Raw genomic sequence first — 10,071 nt, forward strand, 5'->3', positions numbered from 1 at the left:
GCATGTCACAGCGAGTGATGGGTCTCCCTGTCGAACTTCCATGGGGACAATTTGCATATTAGGCTTTTATATGTAGATTATATTATTTTCCATACAAACAACTGTAAACCTAGTTTGCCCCATCTTGTATACCACAAGGACAAAGAAAATTTAGTAATGTTTTGCACAGCAGAGGTGATCTGGAGAAGCTGTTTGGGAACTCCAGGAATAGGAGAGAAGGAAGTATAGGTTAGTGCTATTTTTTTTACTTTTACCTATGATTAAAATAACAAAATACATTTCAAATGTTATTGGTTACATGCTTAGACTTTTAAATTTCAAATTTTTTGCTATTGTTCTTGTTGTTATCTTACTAGCAATGCTGTTTAAATCAATTTGCTTTATTGATACCCAACTCATATTTTTCTCAAGCACTAGCTTTAAATTTATTATATAATAAAATACATAATATGTAATTTAATATATAGTTATAAATAAATTAATATATGATATATAATAATTAATTATAATTAAATTATATAACATATAATCCTGCTTCCAACACACGTAGAGACTTAAGCAATATAAATAATATTTAACCTAATTTGTTAAAAATAAATAGCCAATGTTATGACAGTATTATACTTGTTTAAGAATAGTAAACTTTTGGAGAGAAGGAAGTATAGGTTAGTGCTATGTTCTCTAACCTTTTATTTTAGTGACACTTTTTCTTGCTTTGATTTTTATTTTGCTTTTAAAAAAATATTTTATTTTTATTGATTTCAGAGAGGAAGGGAGAGGGAGAGATAGAAACATCTATGATGAGAGAGAATCATTGATCAGTTGCTGAGAATCGAGCCCGCAACCTGGGCATGTGCCCTTGACCAGAATCGAACCTGGGACCTTTCAGTCCTCAGGCTGACACTATCCACTGAGTAAACAAGCTAGGGTTTTTTCTGCTTTTGAAATAAGCTCTCAATTACAAAATATTAAACTACACTCATTTGCCCAGTATGGACAAGCCCACAAGTAAGAACAGACAGCAGCAGCAGGTGGCAAGAGGTGGGAAGTGAGTGAAGCAGTGGTTACAAATGTTCACAGGAAGCTAAAACTGCCCAGTAGGTTGTGCCCTAATATTAGCACAGGTTAGAGTAGTCACTACCTTGGTGGGTGGCCTCAGTGTATTTGGGTTCAGATTCTACATGGCGATACAATTTCTTCCAGTTAAGAGTTTTTGGCTTGGAGCAATCACAAAGTGGCCCAAAGGCACCAGACAAGTCTATTAGTTTTTCAAAATGCTGTCTTAGACCTGATAGATGTAATGAGAGACTTCAGGAGCTCTACATTTTGGGGATAAATTATACCTAATTGGAATTTCCTGGCTGGTTACATAGCTCGGCCAAGATCCAAATGCCGTTAGTACAGCATGCCCTTCCATATTCCCCTTGGCAATAGTATAAATGTTGTTTTGTAACTTGCTGGAAATAACATCAGCTTTTAAATGACATTCTTTAATCTGAAGCTGAAGTTCGTTTTCATTGGGAATATCCTTCCATGCTGCAAGGAAGACTTGGCTCTCCATTTTGCCATCTTCTACAAAATGAACATTGAGTGGGGTGAGATGGCTGAAGTAGAAGACATTAATATTGTCTTTCCCAGCCACCTGCAGGTTATTCAGAGGTTCCATCTTCATGACTGGGCCCAGGTGTTGAGAGGCTCTGGTCTGGCACCAGTGGGGATGGATGGCCAGAGGAGTGCTGGGGACAACACCAAAGCTATTCTTGTTCAACTGGATTGTGAAGTCTGTCATGTGCTGCAGAGCTTTGTTGGTGAAGTTCATTTCCATATAGATGTGCCTTCGGCGATGAGTAAATGTTCCGGAAATCTCCAAGCCTTTATCCTTTACTGTAGGCAGCCAGACAGCCTCAGGAGCCATATACCCAGCAGGTGCTATGCCTATGCCTGTTGAGTTCAAATAGATTATTCAGACCACTGCTGACCACCGCAGCAGTAGGCGAAGCAGCAAAGGTTTAGGCACTGAAGATGAATGAAGGATTATGCCACCAGACTCTCTAGTTCTCCTCTCAAGAGATCCACGGCTCCTTCCTGCATAGAGGATACTTTGGCACATTGACTGGGGGACCAAGGTCAAGGTTTAAAAGGTCACCCAGAAGGTCACCTTGAGAGAGGATAACCTGAGGCTGTTCCAGGTTGGTGGCAGTGGTGGTGCCAACAGGGCTGTCACCTGCATCATGCTCCCATGATGTATTGGCAAGTGTTGGCGATGGATTCCATGACTTCCTTTCACAAAAGCATTGGGAGGCTTGTGGTACACAGTGGCCAAAGAACCACAGTGGCAGATTCGCTCTCCCAGCAGAGTTGGCTCAACATTTGTCTCCTCAGAGATCAGCTATGACTACTTTTTTGGCTCTGATAGGGTTCGTGGAGAGAATCCACCAATAAATATCTCGAAGCTCAAAATGACCAGAAACCCGTGTTGCCAAGCTCAAGACCTGCTGTACCAGCTCCTGTGTTTCTGATGGCAATAAGCAGAGTTGTTGAGTAGCAACTCTAGAAATTTCATTAGGACTTTTACTGCTGACAGCACCACTGCTGAGTTGGTTGAGATAGCCGGCAGTTACCCACTCACGGATGCTCTGAGCCTCTCTGTCATCTTTAGGGTTGTAATCAGACAGGCAGCGCAGGAAGAAAATCTGTCCCCATTCAGTGCACTCATTCAGGGCTATCAGCAGCTTATTAATGTTCTATGGCAGTCGTTCTCAACCTTTCTAATGCCGCGACCCTTTAATACAGTTCCTCATGTTGTGGTGACCCCCAACCACAAAATTATTTTCGTTGCTACTTCATAACTGTAATTTTGCTACTGTTAATGAATCGTAATGTAAATATCTGTGTTTTCCGATGGTCTTCGGCTCTACAGTTGTGACCCACAGGTTGAGAACTGCTAGCAGGGTCGCCTAAGACCATGAGGAACTGTATTAAAGGGTTGTGGCATTAGAAAGGTTGAGAACCACTGTTGTATGGGTTCAGTTCTAGTAAGTTGCTGTTTGGGTAAGACTCACTGATTTCAGGTAACACAGCTACAGCACTAGCCATCACTATTGGATTTGAATCTGCTCTGAGATCCTGCAGAGAATCCAGAAATCCCTGGTGGTCCACGATTTGGGCATTGGTAGCTTGGAGTTTTGCCACACAGACTGCTGCTGTTTTTTGAACATGGGGATCTGTGTCTTTCAAGCACTGCCGATTGGCTCACAGAGATATTCTGTAATCTTGTCCACGCGGTCGCGCCCCAAGGTTCTGACTGCCAGGGCCAGGACTAGAGGATTGGGATCTTCACAGTCCTTCACAACAGCTGTTGACAGCCATGATGGCCTTGTCTGGCTGACGGGGCATAGTTCATCAAGCGGAGATGTGCTACATCTGGAGAAGAAAGCTAACATTCTTCCCTGCAGTCATAAGAGCAGTCACTTTCTTCACAGCCTCCTTCCTCTTTTCTTTCTTTTCATTGTTGAGTTCAACTTTTAATACAAAGATTTCTCCTTTTTTATTGGTTGTGAAGTACTTGGAGGCCGTCATGGTTTTGGATCTTTAATGTGCACCTGAAGCAAGAGCGGGGGTGGCAGAAACAGCCAGAGAACATGTGAGTGCTGTAATGGTTTCCTGCACGTCAAGGCTCCTCGAACTGTTTTTTGACTATACACTTCCCAGTATCAATATTTTTAGTGCAGTTCAATGTATATTCATAAATAAATGAATGTATTACATGTTATAAAGAACATTCAAAAATAGACTTAGGAAATACATTAATATTTAAATATAATGTATTTTATTTTAGATAGTATATTGATATGTTTAATAAGAGCTTTATTATTAAATATGGTTTATTGTTTTAGAAAACATTTTTTTCCCAGCATTTTCTTTTTTTTAAAAAAATATATTTTATTGATTTTTTACAGAGAGGAAGAGAGAGATAGTTAGAAACATCGATGAGTTAGAAACATCGATCAGCTGCCTCTTGCACACCCCCTACTGGGGATGCAACCAAGGTACATGCCCTTGACTGGAATTGAACCTGGGACCCTTGAGTCCGCAGGCCGACGCTCTATCCACTGAGCCAAACCGATTTCAGCACCCAGCATTTTCTTATCTAGCAATTCAAAGTTCTGGTTCTGTATTTTGTTTTAATTCTGTCTTTCTGGAAGAAAAAAACCTCACAAAGATATGCAGATTAAAATTAAAAAAATGTATAAATGGCTTAAAAATTTTAATTGTGACACCAATTTTTCTTTTAAAAATATTTTTATTGATTTCATAGAGGAGAGGAGAGGAATAGAGAGATAGAAACATCAATGGTGAGAGAGAATCATTGATCAGCTGCCTCCTGTATGCCCCCTATTGGGGGTGGAGGCCACAGCCCAGGCATGTGCCCTTGACTGGAATTGAACCTGGGACCCTTCAGTCCACAGGCCGACACTCTATCCACTGAGCCAAACCAGATAGGGCTTGACACCAATTTTTCAATGCTGTCCACAAACACTGGACCCCAAATTTACTAAAACTCATTTTAAATAGGGTAGAAAACTTTGTTTTCAAGCTGTTGATTGGACAACTATGATGACATCACTTTTTCAGCAACCCAAGTGATGGGAGCATTTCCAACCACACATTTTCAAAATTCCTTCAATATAATACAAGTTTTTGCTTTTTAAAAAATGATGATTTCACTCATTATTAAAGTGTTACTTTTTCCTCAAAAGGAAAGATAACATTAATGTATTTTTAAAAAATCTGCTGAGCAGCATGCTATTCATAGCAATTTTTCATTACAAGAGAGTTCAATAAATTAGGAACACTTGTCAGTTGCAAAAGAACAATGTGTAACATGCCCAGTTCAAGAACTCTCAAGTGCTTTGTCATGAGATAACTAGAGGACCTCTATTTTCAATGACTCTTAACTGCTGGCTACATAATAGAATCACTTGGAGCCTTAAAAAACAAGCAAAACAGAAACAAATGAACAAACAACCCTTCCCCGCTACCTGGTTTCTAGGTTCCAACCCTAGAGGAGTCTGATTTAATTGCTATGCAGTGGGACACAGAAGGTGGTGTTTTTCAAAAACATCCCAAGTTATTCTCACATGTAGTCACGAGGAGAACCATTGTTATGTTTTGGACAAAACTTCCCTTGAATACTCCCTGTATCATGACAAAATATTTTACATATTCTAATTAAGCTAATATAATCCATAAATTCACTTAACTGAACACAAGTCAATAGCAGTCCATTGCAGCATCCAGGAGGAGAAAGACTATGGCTGTCATGTCAAACCTCCTGTTTGGATACACTTGTACACGTGTACTCTTCTCTTTAGTGTGTGTGTGTGGGTTTTTTTTTAATTGTGGTAAAAACAAAGCATGTAGAATTTACTGTCTTAATCATTTTTAAGTGTGCAGTTCAGTGGAGTTGACTATATTTACATTATTGTATAACTGATCTCTAGAACTTTTTCATCTTGCAAAACTAAAACTCTATACCCATGGAACAACTCCTCATTCCCTCCTCCTCCCAGCACCGGACAATCACCATTTTATTTTCCGTTTCCATAATTTTGACTACTCTGGTTATCTTACCTAAATGGAACCATATAGTATTTGACCTTTAGTGACCCTTTAGTAACTAGTTATTTTGTGGACCTTGCTTGTCTTGTGGCCATCTCACAGAGGGAGGGGTGAAGGAAGAGAGCTTTGTTTATAAACTATTAAATATTGATTAAGATTATTTTTTATTATTTTATTTTAAAAATATTTATTTTATTAAAAACATATTTTTATTGATTTCAGAGAGGAAGGGAAAGGAAGAGATAGAAACATCAACGATGAGAGAGAATCATTGATCGGCCGCCTCCTGCATTTCCCACAATGGGGATCGAGCTCACAACCTGGACATGTGCCCTGACTGGGAATCGAACTGTGGCCTCCTGGTTCATAGGTCAATGCTCAACCACTGAGCTACACCGATCGGGCCTTTTTCTTTTAAACAAAAATTTAGACGTGAAAGTTCTAGCATTTTCTATCTCCAGTCCAATGGATGGACTTGTATAACTCACTGTCATTGTCCTCCAGCCAGAGACCACCAGAAGGGAACCTGGAGTTTAATACTTATCGCAGCAAGGGAGAACACACACTGTGGAACAGTGGCATGTTTCAGTAAGAGGATGTTAAAAAGCCTTCTTATAGGACTTGGGCTTTGATGGGTGATTCTGAGGAGAGTCTAAGGAAGCAGAGATTCACTCTACATGGATGCTGTCAGGAAGTGAGGGTAATTCTATGATTGGGTATCTGAATAAATCTTATCTGTAGAAAGGGAGAGGATAGAGCTGTAATTGGCAAAGAAGCAGCAGAAACTCATACAATCCAGGAGAGAGGGCTGTTTGGTATTTTTGGAGTTTTCCCCAGGGCCCGTATTTATGTCTCTGCTTAGACAAAATTATGAAGAGGCCCTGTTTTGTCTCACTCTATTGTGACCTTGTCTGATGCCGCTCTGTGAGACTGTGGATGTGCCACAGGAGGGAAGCCTGGGCTAGCCGCTGAGTTCAGTCCGGTCTGTGGTACCACTGAGACCTAGCCCTGAGTGTCAGACCAGTGCCTAGATTTCAGGGCCAACTGCTGTCTTCTCCACTACTTTGGAATCAGGGAACCTTTGATTCAACCTCAGTGTCACCACTAACCAGCAGTGTGATCATGGGCAAATGGCTTACTCTCTGTCACTTTCCTTTCCTACCTGCTACCTATCTCACAGTAACATAGTGAGCCTTAAAAGAGATAAAGCATTGAGCATGCTGAGCAGATTAATTCTTATAGAGTGAGAACTCAGGTTGCAATAATAGCTTCTTTTTAGCTCTGTCTTATGGGAGCTTCTTTTATTCATTTAAGAAACGGTTATTGGCCCTGGCCGGTGTGGCTCAATTGGATGAGTGTTGTCTCATGCACCAAAAGGTCACCAGTTCGATTCCCAGTCAGGGCAACCGATCCATGTTTCTCTCTCTCCCTCTCCCTCCCTCTTCCTCTCTCTAAAAAATCAGTACAACATATTTTTTTGAAAAAAAGAGGGGTGACTACCCTGTGCCAATCACTGTGCTAGGTGAATAAGACATACAAGGCCTCTGCCCTTACAGAACCCACAATCCAGAATGGGTTTCAGACAATTAAGTGGGCAGTTGAACAGAGGGTGAAGGGCTCTGGAAAGGGGGTCTACGGGAATCCCTAAAATAGCTTAGCAGGATTGGGGAATGACCTGTAGGAGAAAGGGAGGTTTATGCTGATATCTAATAGATGGACAGAAGTTATCTGGGGAAGAATTCTCCTGGTACAAGGAGCAGCATAACCTAAAACAGAAAAGTGACAGAGAGCATGGCACAGACTGTTTAGTGGGAAACAAACTAAAAAATAAGAACAGAAACAAGAACTTTTTAAGTGCACCCTATATGAAACAATTTATTTCTTTTCAACTCTTGCACGCAATTTTATGTGGCACTGCAGTAGTAATCATTGCTCATTAATTAATGAATGATGATACAAGGCTTTGAAAATACAAAGTGCAGTACATTTGCTAACAAATTGATGATTAGCATGATTGCTGTTTCAATTTAGCCTCTGTTTACTCTCTGCACTTGGACTTCCAACTGTCTGCTTGCCTTCTCGCACCAAAGACAGCTGCTTCACAATAGGCTTGGTTCGGTGGCTATTTTTGGTCTTTCATTCCCTTGGTTGTGAATGAGGTTAGGAATGACTAATAATGGAAAAGGAAAAAGTGGTCTGAATGACTTCCAGAGTCCTTTTCTAATAAGTCATTCTGCAATGCTTATTACCCTCCCACTTTCTGATACACTCTAATCTGGCTAAAAGGATTGAGATTCTGTGTGTTGGGGGCATCTGATGAAGCAAATGTACCAAGGACTATTTTTGGTTATTTAAATATATACATTTTCTTGATTGGGGTCCACCAAATAATATAACTTCTTATGGATTCCACTTATTGCCTCTACTATAACGCATAATTTCTAGAGAAATGACTAAGTGGAATTCTAGCAGCTTATATCTTTACTAGAGGCCTGGTGCACAAATTTGTGCACCAGTGGGTACCCTCGGCCTGGCCTGTGGGATTGGGCCAAAACCAGCTCTCTGACATCCCCTGAGGGATCCCAGATTGCCAGAGGGTGCAGGCCAGACCAAAGGACACCACCAGTGCATGATTGGGGCTGGGGAGGGACGCAGGAAGTTGGCTAGCCAGGGAGGGACCGTGGGAGGGCTCCAGGGTGTGTCTGGCCCACCTCCCTCAGTCCTGATCAGCCAGACCCCAGCAGCAAGCTAACCTACCAGTCAGAGTGTCTGCCCCCTTGTGGTCAGTCATAGAGAGCAGTTGAGCAGCCTTAGCATATCATTAGCATTTTACCCTTTGATTGGTTGAACAGACAACCAGATGATTGGACACTTAGCCTATTAGGCTTTTATTATATAGGATACTTGATAAAAAAAAATCTCAATGTTATCATCTTCTGCCATCAAAAATACTCCCACCAAAAACTAGCTCTAATGAGTTTTGATTGTTGGTGAACATCTGAAAGCACTTAGTTTATAATTAAACACTATCAAACATGTTCTTTGTTTCTGCAATGAAAAACTAGGATGAGCTGATACTTGGGTGCAGAATCCTATTGGTAAAAATTATGTTGGTTAGTAGGCCCAGTTTCATCAAAATGTGGGTTTTCACCCACTCTGAAAGAAGTTTCTGGTAAAATATTCTTCTCTGTAGTGTGTAGAAAGCAATCCTCAGTTGTCCTATGTGTCATGTGACTCATATGCTTGGTTGGCTGCCTAGATAAGCTGATGGGAATTTGCCTTGGAGGGGATGCACTAAGAGACCTCAGCCTGCATGTGGGTGAGGACATGTTTCTGTTGCACATTTTGAATCCTTGCAACTCTCTTTTGGCTTAAAGTATGGTCTCTGTCATCAAGTGCTTACTTCTAGTAGGAGAGAAAAGATACACTCACAACTGTATTTTTATTAAATTAGTGAATAAAATTGATAAACAGGAGCCAGAATTTTAGTAGAAAATCCAAGACAGTGTATGTCAGCTACACAAAAAATATATTTGAAAAAAGAAAGATGGGTCAAGAATGTTCACAGTTGCTGTAGAACACAGTTAAATTGGAGAATAAAAATCCATTGGTTTAAGGAACAAAACCAATTTTTAAATTTTGACAGTTTTTTCAAAACTATTATTTATGACTTAAGGAGTCAATGATAGATAAGGTAAGGAAAGAAGAGAGATAGGCAGAATCTAAAGAGGAATGTTTGATCCTAAGGGTTTTATAACAGACTAGAGGCCTGGTGCACGAATTTGTGCACCAGTGGGGTCCCTTGGCCAGGCCTACAGGTTCAGGCTGAAACTGGCTCTCCAACATTCCCTGAGGGGTCCCAGATTGTGAGAGGGTGCAGGCCAGGCTAAGGGACCTGACTGGTGTATGATTGGTGCTGGGGAGGGACGCAGGAGGTTGGGTAGCCCGGGAGGGACTGCAGGAGGGCTCCAGGACATGTCTGGCCCATCTTACTCAGTCCCGATTGGCTGGGCTCCAGAAGCAAGTGTGTGCTGCCTGGTGGTCAGTGCACGTCATAGCAAGTGGTTGAATGGCCTTAGCATATTATTAGCATATTATACTTTAATTGGTTGAATGGCTAACCTGTCAACTGGACACTTAGCTTATTAGGCTTTTATTATATAGGATTGGGTGGGTGGAAACAAGTGCAGTATGAATGACATAAATCCATCATGACAAGGGAGTAGGGAAGGGAGAGATTAGCCTGGCTGGATAGTTTTCATGGCAGAGTTGGCTTTCAAAATGGGCCTTGAACAATAGGGGATTGTGGGTGGGCAAAGGAAGAGCAGACCAAGACATGGCAACGGCAAGAGCACAGAGGAGAGATAACAATAGATGTTCAGTCCTGACCTCTTATTAGGAAGGGTCCTGATTTTCTTGGAATAGTTCCAATTTATACTTTCCGACCTA

The 10,071-nt window shown here is 41.0% G+C and overlaps 1 pseudogene; it reads right to left on the reverse strand.

Moving 5' to 3' along the window:
* Positions 1 to 1,261: 1,261 nt before the first annotated feature.
* On the reverse strand, positions 1,262 to 5,163 carry LOC103301235 (AP-2 complex subunit beta-like; annotated as a pseudogene).
* Positions 5,164 to 10,071: the final 4,908 nt, after the last annotated feature.

This window comes from Eptesicus fuscus, chromosome 3, assembly GCF_027574615.1.
Source record: "Eptesicus fuscus isolate TK198812 chromosome 3, DD_ASM_mEF_20220401, whole genome shotgun sequence".
Taxonomy (NCBI): Eukaryota; Metazoa; Chordata; class Mammalia; order Chiroptera; family Vespertilionidae; genus Eptesicus; species Eptesicus fuscus.